Raw genomic sequence first — 19224 nt, forward strand, 5'->3', positions numbered from 1 at the left:
ACATTTGTGGATTTCCCCAAAAGTGAAGCTTACAAGTTTACCACGGAAGAAGTCTTAGAAAGAATGTAGCCATTTTTGGACTGTTAACTTTCTGAAATCCAGTATATATTTTGAGATCTCTCTGGAGGGAACTAAATTCAATTTAACTTTCTCTTAATTACCCAGCCTTCTCATTGTGGATATACATTGTAGATAATATTGTAGATTCATTGTAGATATAGATATTATTCAATAATGTAATGATACATTGGGGGCCTATTTTGTAGTATGTAAGGCTGTTACATCTTATATCAAAAGTTCCCGTAATCACTATGCTTTTTTAAATTGTATTATTTGTATAGGACTTTTTTTCCTCCTGTGTTCAGCATCCATGTGGAAGTGTGACTTCTTATGGGTGCCGACAGTTTGCATTCTTCTAACAACTCCCTTCAACCTCAACCATGTCTTTATAATTATTATTTCTTTTGTGCTATGCACAAGAAAACTAGAAAAAAAAGTTTATAAAAAAATTATGGAAGGAATGAGAAGCAGTAACTTTATCTGAGGGACCAAGAGATTCTCTTATGAGGAAAGTGCACGTGCCAAAGTGCATAGACTCAGTGACATCTATTTTAGGTGCTCAGGGGCCTTTTGGTTTGCATCCAAGTTCTTAGTTGTGTTCTGTAGGAGAATTTGCCATGGAAGGGACTTTGGGATAAGGAAGGCATTACTACATCAGACACAGAGAGTGTTGTTTGTTCTCCTTTTTATAAAGTTCCTGGAGGTATGTGTCAAGGAATCAGTGACTAACCACATCTCAAGGGGCAGACTTAATATTAATCAAGTACTAAGTATTTTATTTTGGTTCCATTTACACATAACGCTTATTCACATACATGCAGGGTGGGACACCGCATCCTAATGCTTTGTAGGAAAGGGTTAGGGAAGGGGACAAAATATTCAGCTTCTAGTCCATGCAGTTCTTCTGTGTGGAGATTATGCTTTAAGGAGAAAACATATATTTTTCAATTGTCTCAATAATATCTTGATTTCTTTAATTCTATCCTCACTTACTCGTAATTTCTTTTAAGTTGAAAATACTATGAGGCCCTGAATTTTGTAGCAGAATATGTTTTCTTACCTTTCAGTATTTTTTATGTTGTGTACTGCAGAGCAAAAGGAATCACTGGTTTCTCAGTGATCTTGATAATTAATCCCACTTTACCTGTGAAAAAAATGAAAACTGGATATATTAGACAAATACAAGAAGCGATAAACCGAGTCCAGGGCAATTCCAAATTCCAGCTTTAAGTAGCCCATTGCTAATGACTTGACCATACAGCTTTATTTAGAATTATGTGTGAGGACTTTTGTCTTAGAGGCCTATTTTGCTCATATCATTTTTTTAAATACAAGTTTGGTCTAGTCACTCTAGAAATTGTTACTGGGTGTTAAAGTATCTTGTGGTGTAAATGACAAACTATGTTTGAAACCATGAGTTCAGGGACTGCCTTTGTCTGCAACATTGAATTTAGGGTCCACATAGGTTTAGAAGCATCATCTATAAGCTAGAGATTTTGCTTATTTTTGTTCCCTCATTAATGGCATGGGTTATTTTAAAATAAAATGTTATTCCAATTGAAACATAACTCTTTAAAATTGAATATGCTATTTTAAGTCAATACAATAAAGCTTTTTTTTATACTTGATTAAGTCTTTCAGTTTAATCAAAATGTAATTTTCACAGGCTTACCTAATTAGGAAATCTGACATATGAAGGGATATGTATTTGACAAGGAGAACTATATTATCACAAGACCTAAACTTAAAATTCCTGAGAACTCAGTGCTTTGATGAATATACACTTACGAAGACTTCCATTTAGAAAGTGCTTTTTACAACTAGGAAGAGAAGAAGCCTGTAGGTGTTCACTGGTGATGCTTTATAAGGGTCTTTCTTGACACAGCCTTGTGAGACTGTTCCAGAAGCCTCAGAACATAGCCCCTCATGAATTAGAATTCGGTGAGCAAATGTATTTCAAGGAGCTGTCAAGTCCAATGCTGTAGGTTGTGGACAAGGAAGAGAAGTTATAAATATTGCCTTAGTTGTTGAACAGAGAAAGAGATCATTGTTTTCTTCTCATAAAAATCAGAACTGAGTTCATTTTCAATTTCAGCCTCTCAGGAAAGATGCTCTAATTGGCACAAGTATGTTCTCCTCTGTTGCCCTTTACTTAATATACTAAATTGGACAATTTAAAAGGTGATGTGGTCAAAGACTAAGATTCTTTTTGTTCATTTTAGTTATGCAATAAATGTCTATTGAATGAATATAACTTCCAATCCTTAAATTAAAAGGGCATTAACAAAAAATAATACTAAAACCATTATATTTTTCTTCATGTTTTATTATTGGAGCATTTGTTATTTAGTTTACTGTTGGGTTATGCGAAAACATAAAAACTTCATTAAGCAATACCATTAATAAATTATGAAATTGCTGTTAGCAAACAGCAATTTAGAACTATGAATTTCTATAGGTGCCTATAGTCAGTAATAATTTAAAAAGCAGAGTTGGAAGACATGAAGGCATTTCTCCTCTACCCTTTATTTTGCTGAAGGTATTGTGGAATTTAGAATTCATTTGTTACAAGTAGATGCTGCTTTTAAAAAGTAATGTTATGATTAATATTATTAATAATATTATTCTATTAATATTATTTTATTAATATTATTTGATTTGTTATTATTATTGGGGAAAACACCAGAATATTAGAAGGACAGATAAATGTGGCTGAGTCTAAGACAGTTTTTTAGGCCAAATATTATTTTGGTTATCTTAAAATTTTAGAGAGTAATTTTTAAAGATTATGTAAGTTATAGAGCTCTAGGCAAACAGTAATATCTTTACAAGCTAACAAAAACAATAATAGTGTTTCTAAGGAACAATTTCCATTTTGCTTTAGCTTCTCTCTCTAGCCTGCTTGCTTTTGAGTGTGTTTAATACAAAGATGTGTTCTGCGGTCCTTCTCTGCGGTGTAGCTTGAGTCCAGCAGGGAAGATGGTGTCTGCAGGTCCTCCATCTCCACCCCTGAAAATGGTATAAGTTGAATTGAATACAATTGAATACAAAGGAAAACAACCTCCCTGCAAACCTGGGGTATAAAATGCCCTACATAACTCACAAGAAAGCTAACAACTGTAATGATTATGAAGAGAGTGACAATATAAAAGGAGAAATAATTTTTTTTAAAGATTTCATTTATTAATTTGAGAGAGAAAGAGTGAGAGAGTGCATGAGCAGAGGAAGAGGGAGAAGCAGACTCCCAGCTGAGCAGGGAGCCCCACGCGGGGCTCGATCCCAGGACCCTGGAATCATGACCTGAGCTGAAGGCAGACGCTCAACCAACTGAGCCACCCAGGTGCCCCAAGGAGAAATAAATTATTGTCACCAATTTCACTCTCTAGTGGATTCATTCCTATTGTTAGATTTCTTTCTGTATCTGAGTATATAATATAGTATCAATATTTTGTTTTGTTTTACTTTTACAAAATTAGTTTAAACTGCAAATTTGGATTCCACCAGGCTTCATTTAACATTTTATTAGGAACTTTTTCTATATTATTCAGAACGCTTTGGAAAAGAATAATGTACAACTGCATACTATTCTATGCGCTCCCCATTGTTGGGGACCTACTTGTTTCGGTGTATTCTGTCATACATGAAATAAGAATAAGCATTCATTTACATGTGATTTGTGGTCATTGGGTTATTTTAGAACTGTAATGACTTAGAAATCTGCAAGTCCAAGTCCCTCTTTTGGCAGTGTAGGGGAGCTAAGTCCAGAAATATTGCTCATGTAGAACCCAGGCTTCCAGCATTCAGTCTCATTTCAGTGTTCATCCAGAAGTAATGACTGCATGATAAATTTCCTCTGGGGCCAGAGGTGAAAGCATAATTTCCTTCTGTCTGAGTAAGAGGTCAACCATGTACCCTATTCTCTGAAAATCCCCAGGGAACAGAAGGGTTCTCATACTAAGGAAAGAACTCAAGACTCCATGCTAGAAGTCTTTATGACACAAGGGGTGATAAACATATAATAGCTATGGGAACATTTTTAAATAGCTGTCACTTTGTTAATGAGTATTTGCTAAAGCATTTCCTGGGCCACTCGTGTTTATGGAACTTTTAAACAAAATATTTATCAGGATGAAACCAGGACTTGCTTCATAAATTATGTCCTTTTACTTGCACCTTTGCTTTTCCTCAGTGGGTAACCAGTGTCCAGGCGTCTGCTACACTAAACAAACAAACAAACAAACAAACACTCAACTTTCTCAATGAAGCTCTCTCTTCCTGATGCCAAGAAGAAACAAATTTTTTTCTGTTTTTGCTTTCCCACCTCCCAGACCCCCTGACTGTAAAACTCTTTGCACTTTGGCATTTATTTCTACCACAATACTGAAATTACCTCTCAGAGGTTGCTAAGGATGGCTGAATTAATGGTTATATCCAGAGCATTTTAGCCATTGCTCACCTCTGCTTTTTCTGCCATTTATACTGTTTGCTGCCATGCTCTTCTTGAAGTAGTTCTATCTTTTATGTTAGGGATCTTGTACGAGCCGACGGTTCCACCTTTCTTTTCTTGACTCTCTTGAGAGGGCTCCTGTCTTCTTCCCACCTCCTTGCTCTGGGTGTCTGTGTTTGTTTTACGTGCCTACCATTATTCTGTTTCCCTCAGAAGATTGCAGCCAGTCCCATGGCTTTGACTTAAAGCCCAGTCTAGAGATCTGGTCGGCAAGACCTCTTGGAACCCACAGTTAGTACAAGCTATGATACAGGTTTCCTTTTTCTGGATGCGCAACACTTGTAGTAGGGTCTTTGACTTGGCGGGGAAGTGGGCTGGATTTCAGGCCCAGCTTTAACCCCACAACCTGATGTGCCTGCCCTGCTTGTCAGAGCTCCCAGTACAAGGCTTTGTCAGATATTCCAGGACTTCGAACTCTGTATCATTCCCTCGCTCCAACCAGTCCTTCATCTGTTATCTTCTTCCTCAATTCCTTTTTTTTTTTTTTTTAAAGATTTTATATATTTGACAGAGAGAGACACAGCGAGAGAGGGAACACAAGCGGGGGAAGTTGGAGGGGGAGAAGCAGGCTTCCCGCCGAGCGGGGAGCCCGATGCGGGGCCCGATCCCAGGACCCTGGGATCATGACCTGAGCCGAAGGCAGACGCTTAACGACTGAGCCACCCAGGCGCCCCTTCTTCCTCAATTCCTATGCAACCAGGTGACAGTTATTATAGAGTTTTAAAATTTATAGTCTTTGCTTTTTTTTCATCCCCATGACCACTATCTTGCTCAGAATTCAGTGATCTCTTCTTAACCCATTGTCTCCTTACTGGTCCGGGTCTCCCTCTCTCCAATCCTTTGCCACTCTGGTCCGTCTTCTACACTGTTGACAATTTATTTTTTATTTTTTTTTAAGATTTTATTTATTTATTTGACCGAGAGACACAGCAAGAGAGGAAACACAAGCAGGGGGATTGGGAGAGGGAGAAGCAGGCTTCCTGCCGAGCAGGGAGCCAGATGTGGGGCTCGATCCCAGGACACTGGGATCATGACCTGAGCTGAAGGCAGACACTTAACGACTGAGCCACCCAGGCACCCCTACACTGTTGACAATTTAAAGAAATATGTATATATGTCTTTTATATGTATGTATACATATTTCCCCCATACACACCCTAAATTTTCAGTGAGTCTTGAGTACATAGTTAAGAGCAGGACCTATGGAGTTGAATTACAGGATTTGAGGCTTAGCTCTGGCACATTTTGCATGTATCATTGTATGCAGGTGACTTTAACATTTCTAAGCCTCCATTTCCTCACATAAAAGAGGTGTAATAAACGTACCAATCATGGTTAACATGTATCAAACCCATATATGTGTGGGGGTCATAGTGGTCTGTGTTCTTTCCATGCCTTCCTTCATCCAGTACTCAAAAGAGTACATTTTATTAGATTTATGCTAAACATTCCTTAAAAATGCAATCCAGATAATCGTAAAGAGACTGGTTTATTCTTTATGACTTCAATTTGGTTTTTGTTTTGTTTTGTTTTTTTAAGAAAGCTACTCTGAAGTTAAACCCAAATAATACCAGTAACCTTAGCCCAATTTAAAGTGTTGGTAAAACAAAAGTAGGTGGATGTTTTATTTCAGTTTTAGATGAAAGCATCTCCTGGCCCATTCTTTTCTTTTGCTGGAGGGGAGTTGGGTGGGGGGAATGGACTAAATGGGTGATGGGTATTAAGGAGGGCACTTGTTGTGATGAACACTGGGTATTATATGTAAGTGATAAGTCACTAAATTCTCTTCCTGAAATGAAGAGTGCACTATATGTTAACTAACTTGAATTTAAATAAAATTTTAGAAGAAAAAACGAAAAACAACAAAAAAGAAAGAGTAGCAAGAAAAGGAAAACTTTTTTTTTAGGAATATTTGCGTGCTGCAAATAAACACTTCTCTTTATTCGGTGTTTCTTTGTGATTTTCTTTATTTATTCTTTATGATTCAATCTTATAGTCACAAAACAAACAAGTGGAGTAGCCAGGAATCTATCCCAGGTTTTTAACAACAGGCTCTCTGCCTCATTTGCAGATTGCTTCTCTTTCTGTGAATTTAAGAATCAATGCAATGACATAATCAAATTTAAGTGGAAATACTCCAGAGTAATGACTAAGGGGTTTCAGATGTATGCCAGGAATATTATTTCACTATAATGTTATCTTAGAGTAATAGATTGATTTAGTTTTTCTAAATTGACACATGCCTTTCACTTTGGGTAGATACACTGACCATTTGTCCTTGAATCCAATACCAGTTTTTTGAAAGTGATTGCTAGTGTCTTCTCTAGTGCTTTCCCCCAGAGACTAAGCTATTTCTGTCAGAGGACTTTGGCTCTTTCTTAGCATCAAAGGTTCTGTGGCTTATTTCATTTCCTTAATCTACTCAGTAATTACTTATGAATGGAAGTTGCATAAATCAGACAATAGGGACTTTGGATGGGGTCTTAAGGATCTTGTATTGAAGCCCCCACATATTTCATCTGACCAAAGCAGGCCAAACTAGGCTAAGAGACATCAGTGATCTGAAGAAGTCTAAAGGATGTTTCCTCTCTAAGAATGCATACATTGCAGTTTTACTCGCAACTTTTTGGAATGCATTGAATAGTCTAAAAATCACAATAGAAATAAATCTGAGTCTTCTCTTTCCTTCTTCCTCCATTTTTCAGTGTCATGCAGGAATAGTTGGAATCCAGTGTGTGTATTAGAGATCCACCCCCTTTTCCTTTTTTCTTTTTTTTTTTAAGATTTTATTTATTTATTTGAGAGAGAGGATGTGCGTGCGAGAGAGAGCATGAGCAGGGAAGAGAGGGAGAAGCCGGCTCCCTGCTGAGCAGGGAACTCAATGTGGGGCTCCATCCCAGGACCCCGGGATCACGACCTGAGCCAAAGGCAGATGCTTAACTGACTGAGCCATCCAGATGCCCCTCCACCCTCTGTTAATTCACAGGAGCTGCTTATTTGTAGAGAAAACCTTTCAAATACTGTTTGCTTGACTTTAAACTTCCTCAGCTCTCCAAATGGGAATTACTGACATACATCACAAATAAAATAATGAAATATTTATGAATCATCCCGAAAGTGCAACTCCCAGTGCTCCACAGTGTTCTCTGAAGAAAAGTAAATCTCTGTGTCAGATATATATTTGTACATTTCAAAAAAAAAAAAAAAATACTAACATTATGTTGTGCCAATATTATAATATGAATATCACACACACGCATACACAGACTGGGGAAACGGCTTGGGAGAAGTACCTTTTCAAGAGTGAAGGTTCTCCCTCCACACAGATTTGTCACTTTCTCATATAAACACCTGGCCCCAGGCTTTATTCCATCTCCCCTTTGTATTATTTGCCACTCATGGTGGCCTTTTGGCCTACAGTGTTCCTCAGTCTTGTCTTTCTAGAGGTCATCTTCTTCTGAGATGCTCTCCCTGACTCCATCCCTACCCTTAACTCCCATGACTGGTCTCTATGGTTTTCACCACTTTGCACTTGAACTTCATGCTTACTGGCCCACTTTCCTAGCCCAGCTGCACTGTTAGCTCCCTGAGGACAGGGACTATGTCTGACAGGCTTGGATGACCAGTGCTTAACACAGTGCCTGCCAATGGATGACAAATTTAGGGGCCCAATATTGCTCTAGGCTTGTTGTTACAAAGGGGCATAAATCCCGTGTGAGGTATTCTCACATAAGGACATGTTGAAGGATTAGCCAGCCTGTCTCAGCAAACATCTGGTTAGTTGAAAGGAGAGTATAAGAATATAAGCAAGAGCGGTGAGCTTTCTTTTTCCCTCTGGGTAAAATATTCCAGGTTTTTGCTCTATATAGATTTTATTTCATATTTACTCAAATTTCATATTAAAGCCAATGGTCATTCAGATGTTCATTTTTTTCATTTATTTATTTTTTAAAGATTTATTTATTTATTTGAGAGAGCGAGAAAGAGAGAGAGAGTACATGAGAGGGGGGAGGGTCAGAGGGAGAAGCAGACTCACTGCTGAGCAGGGAGCCCAACGCGGGACTCGATCCCGGGACTCCAGGATCATGACCTGAGCCGAAGGCAGGCACTTAACCAACTGAGCGCCCCAGGCGCCCCAGATGTTCTTTGTTTTTTTAAACACCTTCACCCATTTCACCAAAATTAAACTTTGTCTCAGCTTCTTCACCCTTTGTCAGAGTTTCAGCAGTCCCTTTATAGGATGGAGGCTTAGACTGAGTGCTGAAATTCAAGAAATATTTTGATATTCATTCATGGTCTGTCCCCTTACATTTTCCCAAATCTCATTCCTTTCATGACAAATACTGCTTCAGAAAAAGGATAATTAAGAAAAAACTGCTTTGGAGATTTTTGTTTGCAGTGGTTTTTGAGTTTCAAAAGTTAACTCCATAAATCCTCAGGATCCAAAGTTTAAATGATAACAACAACAACAAAAAACAGCAAAATAAAACCATTCTCCTTATCCCATCCCTAAAAGCAGATAATGGTTCTCATGGCAGGGGGCCAAAGAGAAGAATCAGAGGGAAACAAAGGGACATTAGCTGCTTGGAGAACGGTGGGATTCTGAGTCACCGCCTGCACCACTACCTGAAGTGGGTACCTGGGAGACAGAACGAAAAACCTGGACCAGACTGAGGGAATCTAAGAACAGAGGATTCTCTGAATAACTTCCTGTATGAAGTACACGGAGGCTACAAACTCAAATCGTTGTTTAGTGCCGTTCTGCTTGGTACCGGGATATTCAAAATGGGTATGTAGGCAGACGTGTCCAAAATTATCCCATGTCCTCAGTGCAGCCAAGAGAGGAGGAGAAGAAGCAGTGAGAGGCAAACCTGGAAAAGCCAGGGACAAGGCCAAGGAGGACTTTGTCCCAGGGTTTGTAGACTGAAGTCCAAGAACAGACAAGGAAATCAACATCTCAGACATGCCTCTGTATGCAAAGGATAATGATCATGGAGCAGATTCCTACTCTCCTCCATCCAAGACCTGGAGACCTAGATGTCTCCAACATCAGACGGCTCCCAGGAAAGTGGCAGCCCTGGGTTAACTAAGATTGCATTTCAGCCACCTGACAACGTAAAAGAATAAGGGAGTTACATTTTATACACTTGATTTTCTACCAACTGTCTACCAACATCCATTCCTTCCTTCTACATAAATCATTTTTTAACTTAACCCATTATTTTCAGCTGCCTATTTTACTATAGAAAACGCTAATATACAAATAATGTTTTATAGTTTTGTCAAAGTCTAAACTATACTTGTTTGTTTTTGCATTTGGAGGAATATCAAGGTTAGGAAAACAAAGTATAGAATTTGACCTGTTTAGGTTTTGAGCATAGGGGTGAGAAAATTAGGGATGAAAAGAGTAAAATCTTTTAGGAGAATCTTATAGGAGAATCTCTACTCTAGACAGCTTAATAGAACTTCATTTTTTAGTTTCCATTTCATCCAAATTCTGATCTCTAAGGACCAGAAGCATCTGTTATGTCTCTATTCCTTACCAATGTTATCTTAAGTGACACAGAGAAAATACTGAAACTTGGGGCTCCTGGGTGACTCAGTCGGTTAAGCATCTGCCTTCAGCTCAGGTCATGATCCCAGGGTCCTGGGATCAAGCCCCACATTGGGCTCCCTGCTCAGTGGGGAGCCGCTTCTCCCTCTGCCTGCTGTCCTCCCCGCCCCACCCCCAGCTTGTGCTCTCTCTTTCTCTGTCAAATAAAGAAATAAATAAAATCTTTTTTTTAAAGGAAAGAAAATACTGAAACTTTGGTAAATTGCTCAGAAAGATTATTGCCAGCCTAAAAGTGCCTTATAAAGTGATCCCATACTGGTAATGAGGGATCCTTACCCAAGTTCTTTCTTAAAGCACAGCTAAGCTGCCCAAAAAGTAACGTCTGCTCCAAGTCTCTGGGCTCCATAGAGATCAAGGGACAGAAAGGAAAAAAAAAAAAAATCACTTACTGGCTTTCTGAGGGGATTATAGTTTACTCAGAGTAAAGGCTAAATTTGGACTCACCAAGAAATTCCCTATGAAAATCTAAGTTCTTAACTCAACTGACTGATAGGAGAATTTTCCAAAGTATGGCCTGTTTAAGTTTTCACTGGTCCTCTGGGACATTTATGGAATTTCTTGGCCCAAACTTGGCAACTGTCTGTGTAGGGTTCAGTTTCCTATTACCCAATGTGCAGACAGAGAGGGGATGGTATGCAGGGGTGGGGCAAGAGATTGTTACTTTATGCAAATGCAAATGCAAATGCAAATGCAAATGCGGGCTCTGAACAAAAATCTTTTCTGAAAGGCCAGGCATGGCATCCCATAGGCTTAACAACATCGGGGTGCAATTTGGGGAAGCAGTCATATCAGGGGTACCATCATGTGGCAAACGAGATCCAGCCAGCCAGAGAGATGTCAGGCAATCAAAGAACAGTATTCTAAACAGGTCAAGCAGGCTTTTGTTTTCGGGGAAATCAGTCAGCAGATCAGTGGAGTTCAGGGATAGGACCCTTCATAAGAGTAAAATGGAAAACAAAATGCAGGCTCATTGAGCAACTGGGGTGTCAGACACTAGATAGAAACCAAGATGCCAAAAAAGCAAAAACTCGGGTCACAATAGGAGAACCCAAAACTAATCCTAGAAAGTATGGAGCTAGCATTGAGAGTCAAATGGTAGTAATCAGAGAAAGCCAGGTATTCTGCAAGACTAGGCCTATTCTGGAACCCTGATATGCACGGTAGACTACCAGAAGGTCTTAGGGGTAGGGAAGTTAGTGCCAGCCATTTTAATTCATTCCCTAGAGAGACTGTTACTGGGGATTGGGATTATGTTTGCCCCTCCTTGAGATGCAATGTCGAGGATTCTTCAAAATTACCTTGGGAAGTCCTATTAAGCCATCAGTATGATTTTCTCCTCTAAAGACCACTAGATTTGTACATCTCCTTGCTTTAAGTTCTAAGTTAGAATGTTTCATTGCCTGTCTTCTAGTGCCCTGATTTTAAATATTCTTTTTTCTTGTCTTCTCTCAGTAAACCTGTGGGTATTAGATATTTTTAGAAGTTACAAACAATAGCTGAAGAACTTAAAATGCAGATTTCTGGGCCTGTGCCCAGAGTGCCTGATTCAGTAAACCTGGTATGGGACCTGGAATATGTATTTTAACAAAAACTCCAGGTGATTATGATGCAGGTTGTCCATGGACCACACTTTGAGAAGCCCTACTTTAAATCACCTAAATGCCTTGGGAAATCTGACAGTTCATTGGCCATATTACCTCTCTCCAACTGCCTCCTGCTCTCCATCTAGCAATAAAAATCATTCCTTATCACATCACATATCTTGATTTCAGGTTCTAAAAACAGCCCTTATAATAATATCCTGGACCAAAGCATGGAGAGTCTTAGAATACAGTTCCAAATTCAAGATAGATTGTGTTTTGGCTGTCTTTAATTTTATTGTATCTACACTTTAAAGGGCAATTTATTTTTATTGAAATTTAGATCTATTCTGGGATATGGAAATGCCTCCAATTTATACCTGAAATCTAAGATTGTATCCCTTTACTTTTCCCAGGGTGAATTATCTCTCTTTCCAGTTTATTAGAGAAACATTCTTTCAACCGCAAGCATAAAGACAGCTGCAGACTCTTGGTAGAAATTAAAAAGGAGTATTTGGAATATTTACAGTGTGTCTTTTAGACTTGGAGGCTGGGCAACAATCAGTCATCACATATGGGAAAGATTTACATTGCCTGAGTGGGCTCAAGTTTGATGTAGCATAAATGGTATTTCCCCAGATTTTCCATGGCCGCAGTCTATGCTCTTGTCTTTACAGAGAAATATGCCAGGCTAGGGAATGATGAATAAGCATTCTTCCAGGCACTGTAGTCAGAGCCTTTTCTTTTCAGCCAAGTTTAGTGTGACTGTTTCACATATGATTTTGCTCTTTGTGAACTGGATTGGAAAAAATGAAAGCCTGGTCTAAAAATAAAGATATCAAACATTGGCTACTAATCAGTAAACATTTGTTATTGCTAAGGTCTGTAAGAACCAAAGAGCAGGCGTTGTGCTGCATATTAAGTCTAAATTCTGTTGTATGCTTATCCTTTTTAACCCAACAAAGAAATAAGGACAGAAATTAAGGAACTCCATGAAACAGTGTATCAAGCAAATTTCCTTAAAAAAAAAAAAAAGCAAACAGTTAGAACTAATGTCCATATTTTGGGAACCTGTGCAGTCTTCTTAAAATGTTTAAAAAAAATGAAAAAATAAAAGAAGATAGTAGTAAGAGAAAAATGAAGGGGGGGAAATCGGAGGGGGAGACGAACCATGAGAGACTATGGACTCTGAGAAACACACTGAGGGTTCTAGAGGGGAGGGGGTGGGGGGATGGGTTAGCCTGGTGATGGGTATTAAAGAGGGCACGTTCTGCATGGAGCACTGGGTGTTATGCACAAACAGTGAATCATGGAACACTACATCACAAACTAATGATGTAATGTATGGTGATTAACATAACATAATAAAATTAAATTTAAAAAAATGTTTTTGATAATGGGCTTTGTTTTTTCAGCTTTATAAAATATGCCTCTGTGACAGACACATGTAGAGCATTAAGGCATATTTGAGGGTAAAGATAGAAGGCAATAATGTGAAAGATTGCTTGTTACCGAAAGTGGTTAGCATTTGAGAGGTAACCCCAGAAAAGAAATTATAGGTGTTAAAATACTGAGTCATGAATTGTGTTTACCAAATATTTTCAGCTGTCTACTTTCCAGTCACTTAATGGAATTCTACTTCTCCCCTCTTTTGAAATTAGGCATGGCCATATAACTTATTTTGGCCAATGAAAAGGGAACAGAAGTGATGTATCTCATTTACAGGTAGAGGTTATAGGTGCCACTGTCCAGATCATCCTGTGCCCTACTGCTCTGGGATTGTGGAAGCACACATTCAGGTCCTTGAATGAGCTGAGGCCCCTACTGACCCACATTGGACAACAGTGTGAGTCAAAAAAAAGTTGTGTTATGGAATTGCTTGTTAGTGCAGCAATATTTAGCTTATCCTGACTAGTACACATATAGACATGGAGGCAAAAAACACCCCAAGTGTTGTGACAGAAAATAGGGATTTACCAAGATGGAGGTTGTCAATAATATATGACTGTGCATTATATCATTTAAGGGAGCTATAGAGCCAACCTAATGGAAAGAATTGTGTTTGTTCAATTGTAGAGTCAGGACTGAGTACTAAGGAACTAAAAATATATTAAAAAATTATGTTCATGGCTATATATTAACAGCAATATACAACAAAACTGTCAATAATGATGACCCTTGAACATTGAAAATGGGAGTGAATGGGATATTCTACTTTTCCTTTTAATAATTCAATCTTTTTTTATCAAGTGTGCCTGAAGCAATTTTATATTTAAAAATACAAATATGGGGAAATTAAACACCATACCCCAGTAAAAATCTAAAGTTTTAACAATTTTTTAGATAAAGCATGGTAATCAGGATTAAGAGAGTTCAGAATATGCTGGTCCTGAAGAACCTCCTGAAATCAAGGACTTACAAGAAAAATGGAGTATCATACATAACCTATATAAAAGCCAAGGCACACATGGTCTACTCGTAGCCTAGATTGCTTTAAAGAAACATTGCCCACTAATTGTAATTCTTAATAATTCTAACGTAGTCTAAGTATGTTAGAGTATGTTCCAATTCTTGATTCATTGCATTATCTCTTAAAATTCTCTTACTTCTTTCAGTTGTTCCCCAAAACTTGTCTTAATACTCAAGAAAAATTTTTTTCCCTGAAATCCAGCCCGTGGCCCCTCCTTTTCCTTTTCCTCTTTTTAAAATCCTCTCTTCCTACTTCAAGCAGTTTCTCTTCTTGATTTTCTCAGTTTTCTCTCTCTGTTACCCAGATTCTACAAAACCAAAGCCAAGAATGGAGCAGACTCTGAATGTTCTTTGGAGTGAAAAAAGCCAAGAGTCAAGGACAAAAATGTAATGTAGCAATCAAGAAGAGAGAAAATGTGAAAAAATTGTATTATATATTTTCTTTTTTTTTTCTATGTTTGACACAGTTATGAGAGATGAGTTTTTAAGGAACTACTCTTTGCTTATCTGTGGGAGTATCCATTGGTTACATTTTCTATATAGACAGGCCTCTTTTTAAAAATAAATATTGTGTATTTCCCCTCGAAAGAAGCTAGAACTAACTGAAGGATAAAGCATGTACTCTGGTCCAGCCCGCTATGGAGTACATAGCTTAATGGTATTTTGAAGAATATTATGACAATTTATGGATTGTGTTCCAAAATGCTATTCACTTAGGAGACATTTCTGATATGTCTTCCCTCCCAACATCATCCCTGTTTATTTTCTTAGGAAATATCTGATCTCAAAGAGCTACTATATTTCTTGTTTCAGAAATCCAAGATCATCAAGTTGATTTATTATAGTACAGTTGGAAGTTCTGTCAGATCTCACTGTTATGCACCATTGAAGTACATCAACAAGTTGCATCCATCAACTAATATTTGGACTTGTTTAACTCCGTCATTATTTAATTAGTCAAAAAAAAAATATCACAGTAGGCAGAGAACTCATTGTTTTTCTGTATCAAAGAAATTCTTGTTGAAATAGAGGAATGTTTTTCCTGGCCCCATAAATTAGAGACAGTAAGATAAATAGAAAGTGGACAGATATAAAAGAAGCAAAGTTGCTTCCCAGTTATAGAACACCAATAAATTTTTAAAGAATGAAATTTTGTGTTCGTAGGAGGTCAGAAATGTTGCAGCATACAACACACACCGCCCTCTCTACCTGCATGAACATGAAGTCGTACAGCACATGTGTGCTTTAACTTTGTCTAGATAATAAGTTCGGTGCAATTATTTGAGTATAAACTATCTCTAAAATGTATATTTCAAGAAACTGCCAGCAATCATTCTAATGGCCGGTTTACAATAAGTCTCTATGATGAGGAATCCTTAAGGAAACAAAGCTGAGCATGTGCTATTTCCCTAGATCTTAAGAGTATAGCTTCTTAGAGATAGATGTACGCTTTGATTTAAGAACATGGTTTTATTTATTTTATTTATTATTATTTTATTTGTTTTGTTTTTAGAGAGGGAGAGGGAGGGCAGGGGAGGGCAGAGGGAAAGGGAGGGAGAGAATCTTAAGCTGAGGGCATGGAGCCTGATGCGGGGCTCAATCTCAGTGCCCTGAGATCATGACCTGAGCTGAAATCAAGAGTTGACGCTTAACTGACTGAGCCACTGAGGTGCCCTAGGAACATGGTTTTAAAATGCTAGGGCTGTGGGGGCACCTGGGTGGCTCAGTTGGTTAAGCGACTGCTTTGGGCTCAGGTCATGATCCTGGAGTCCCAGGATCGAGTCCCGCATCGGGCTCCCTGCTCAGCGGGGAGTCTGCTTCTCCCTCTGACCCTCCCCCGCCTCGTGCTCTCTAGCTCTCATTCTCTCTCTCAAATAAATAAATAAAATCTTTAAAAAAAAAAAATGCTAGGGCTGTGAGGATCCTAGACCTGCAAAACATTGCCCAGATAAATGAAAATGGGGTTAGTAGAAGTTTGAAACCTAATTCCCCACAAAATAATCAAAGGATAAGGTAGGACTTCCTCTTTTAGTTTCCATCACATTCTATTTTTAAACAAGTTTTGACTCTTAAAACTATGACCCTCAGTTTGTATATACTCTCTTTTAGCTCAGATAAAATATGTGATAGAATGAGATTAGGCTATTTCCTGTCACAAAAATAGAATGCTCTTGTGAATACTTTAAAAAGAAGAAATGAACAGTCCCTAAGTGTGTTTTCTTCAATATTAATCCACCATCCATGGTGCACTAGGTGTTGCCCAAGACACACACGCAGGAAGCAGTGTCTTCTTTGTAAGAATGTATAAGTCATTCTAAGCATATCTAGTACAGGGAAAAGAATAGCAACATGGTAGGGGAATAAATAAGATTTTTTTTTAAAGATTTTATTTATTTATTTGACAGAGAGAGACACAGCGAGAAAGGGAACACAGGCAGGGGGAGTGGGAGAGGGAGAAGCAGGCATCCTGCTGAGCAGGGAGCCCGATGTGGGGCTCGATCCCAGGACCCTGGGATCATGATCTGAGCGGAAGGCAGATACCCAACGACTGGCCACCCAGGCGCCCCAAGAAGATTTTGAAAGAAATTTACTGAGGTTTCACCTGAGCAGAAAATGTGATTTATTTAGCAGCATGAGGTAATGAGTAAGAAGAAGTACCATAACCCTCTTGTTATTTTTTTTAGGGAACGGCATTCCTCATGCTGAAAGGGAAAGACATGTCTAACAGTTTAATGAAATGATCTAAATGTATATCAGAGAGAGGGAATAAAACCATACGTTCTGGAAACTTGAGGAGAAAATCTTCTTTTTTTCTTTATTTTCAACAGAAGTATCTATTTTCTATTACTGTTTCTGTTGTTTTTAGAGTTTTGGAGTCTACTGAAGGTAGCTTTGCAAGTCTTTTATAATGCGATACACATCTGCCAGGAAGCTGTCTGAATTCCATTGAAATAAAAAAGTGGTGGAATGAAAAAGAGATACCATATGCCCCTAAAGATTATTTTGCTGATATTTTCAATATTTTTTTGGTAGGAGTCGTTAGGAAGCCAGTGGCATAATCAATAAAGCACAAAGGAAGAAAAAAATAATAGCCAATTATAATTGTAGTGTATGATGCTTTTAAAATGTTGGATTTTCAACATCTTAATGAAAAGTTTTTTACTTAGACATAATCTTGACTATCATAGGAAATTTCAATTATCTGATCTTTTAAATGATTAACACTGAGCCTATAACTGTTTGAGCCTTTGTCTCATCTCATCAGTGGCATAGTGAAATGTTGTTCTGCAACGGATAAAGTCTGCCCTCATGCACCTCTGGGGTTAGCCCCCTCAGGGAGCAACCTGAGAGGTCTAAGGACTAGGGGGAAGGAACATCACATCACGTACTTAGCCAAAGATCTTTTCATGGGTGGTACACAGCATCTAGTTGCAAGGAAGCCCCACCAAGTAAACAGAAGGGCACCACCTCTCATTATCATATTTCTTCCATTCTGCATTAATTTTTCAACCTTCAATGTATTTGACATTGGCATCTGTCTCTGAATTGAAGTATACATTGATATAGAAATTCATACAAAAAAGCAGGAAACTATGGTAATAACCTAATGAGCTTTTCTTCATCATTGTCTATCTTGGCTCCATTTTCTCTTCTCTTCCTCTTTCTCCCACCAAAAGGCAGCATGGCTTAGTGAGACATTGGGTTGTGGATTCCAACGAAGTAGGGTGTGAACTAGAGTCATGAGTGTAGATTATTCTGGTCCTCACTGTTTTTCTCCATAGTAGAGTAATAATGCCATTGTTAAAAGGCTGTTTTGGAGTCTAATGAAATAGCACATTAAAGTTTCTGGTAGAAAGAATAAGTAGCTGGGTCTCTTTCCCAGTATTTTGGATGCCCATCAGGCTGCAATTCTGTTGGAACTTCTTATTTTATTTTTCCATCTCCCTCATATAAGCCTCCTTTTGCTGTTGTTAGATTAAGTGGACTTCGATGAGAACAAAACAAAACAAAATAGACAATGCAATAACAAAAGCAGAAACAAAAATTCTTCTTCCATGTATACTGATATGAGTCTAAACATATTCTCAAATGAATGGAAAACTGTTTCTAGTTCTTTAGTTTCTGACTAATAAAGGCCATGTTTTAAGTACCCAAGATTTTAGTTTAAATATCAATTTAACCTTTCATTAAAAACAAAAAAAAATTGAGGTAAGAATACATAGGTTCTTTCTAAACATCTATAAAAATCAGAGATATTAATGGCATAACACAATTAAGTCATTTCTTAAAAATAGCACATTAGCCACGAAAGCCTCAAATCTGTGTCATATTCCAAATCCTACTGTACCCCAAACTACAGTGGCCAGACCTCTAATCCAAATAATTTAGAGTCTTTTGGACCCTTCTACATTTTTGAAGGAGAAAACAGGTTATTAACTCTTGGCCATATAATGTCCTTGTCCCTTTTATAGCGGTCATAGAAACACAAGTTAGGACCCAGACACTTAAAGTTTGGCGACTCCTCCCACCCACTTTTTGTTGGCAACAGACAATGTAGGCTTGTGAACATACGTTTGACTCTACTTGTTTGGGTTTTAGTTACTATTTCTTTACGTTTTGAAATGCTTATTGATCTGACTTTAGTGGCAAATTCTAACTAGCATATTTCTGTTTGTTATTATCTTAATTACTTGGAAATTGGTAGATAAGCAATAATTATTAAATATTCATATCCAAATCACCCTGGTCTTTCCTATATTATTGCAGGCAGGATCGGAAACAAATCTATCTATATGCTATTTTCTCACTCAGTATCTTTTAGGGACTGTAAAGATATTGTTATTTTTTCTTTTCTTTCTTTCTCTTTCTTTCTTTCTTTCTTTCTTTCTTTCTTTCTTTCTTTCTTTCTTTCTTTCTTTCTTTCTTTCTTTCTTTCTTTCTTTCTTTCTTCCTTCCTTCCTTCCTTCCTTCCTTCCTTCCTTCCTTCCTTCCTT

General features: G+C 38.0%; 1 protein-coding gene across 5 annotated transcripts in view; it reads left to right on the top strand.

Moving 5' to 3' along the window:
• The window catches only part of ARHGAP24 (Rho GTPase activating protein 24), a 495495-nt gene that overhangs the window by 294159 nt on the left and 182112 nt on the right, over positions 1-19224 (top strand). The gene's annotated exons all lie outside the window — the stretch shown is intronic.

This window comes from Callorhinus ursinus, unplaced genomic scaffold, assembly GCF_003265705.2.
Source record: "Callorhinus ursinus isolate GAN/ISIS: 27379988/994484 unplaced genomic scaffold, GSC_fseal_2.0 scaffold4, whole genome shotgun sequence".
In the NCBI taxonomy this organism is placed as follows: domain Eukaryota; kingdom Metazoa; phylum Chordata; class Mammalia; order Carnivora; family Otariidae; genus Callorhinus; species Callorhinus ursinus.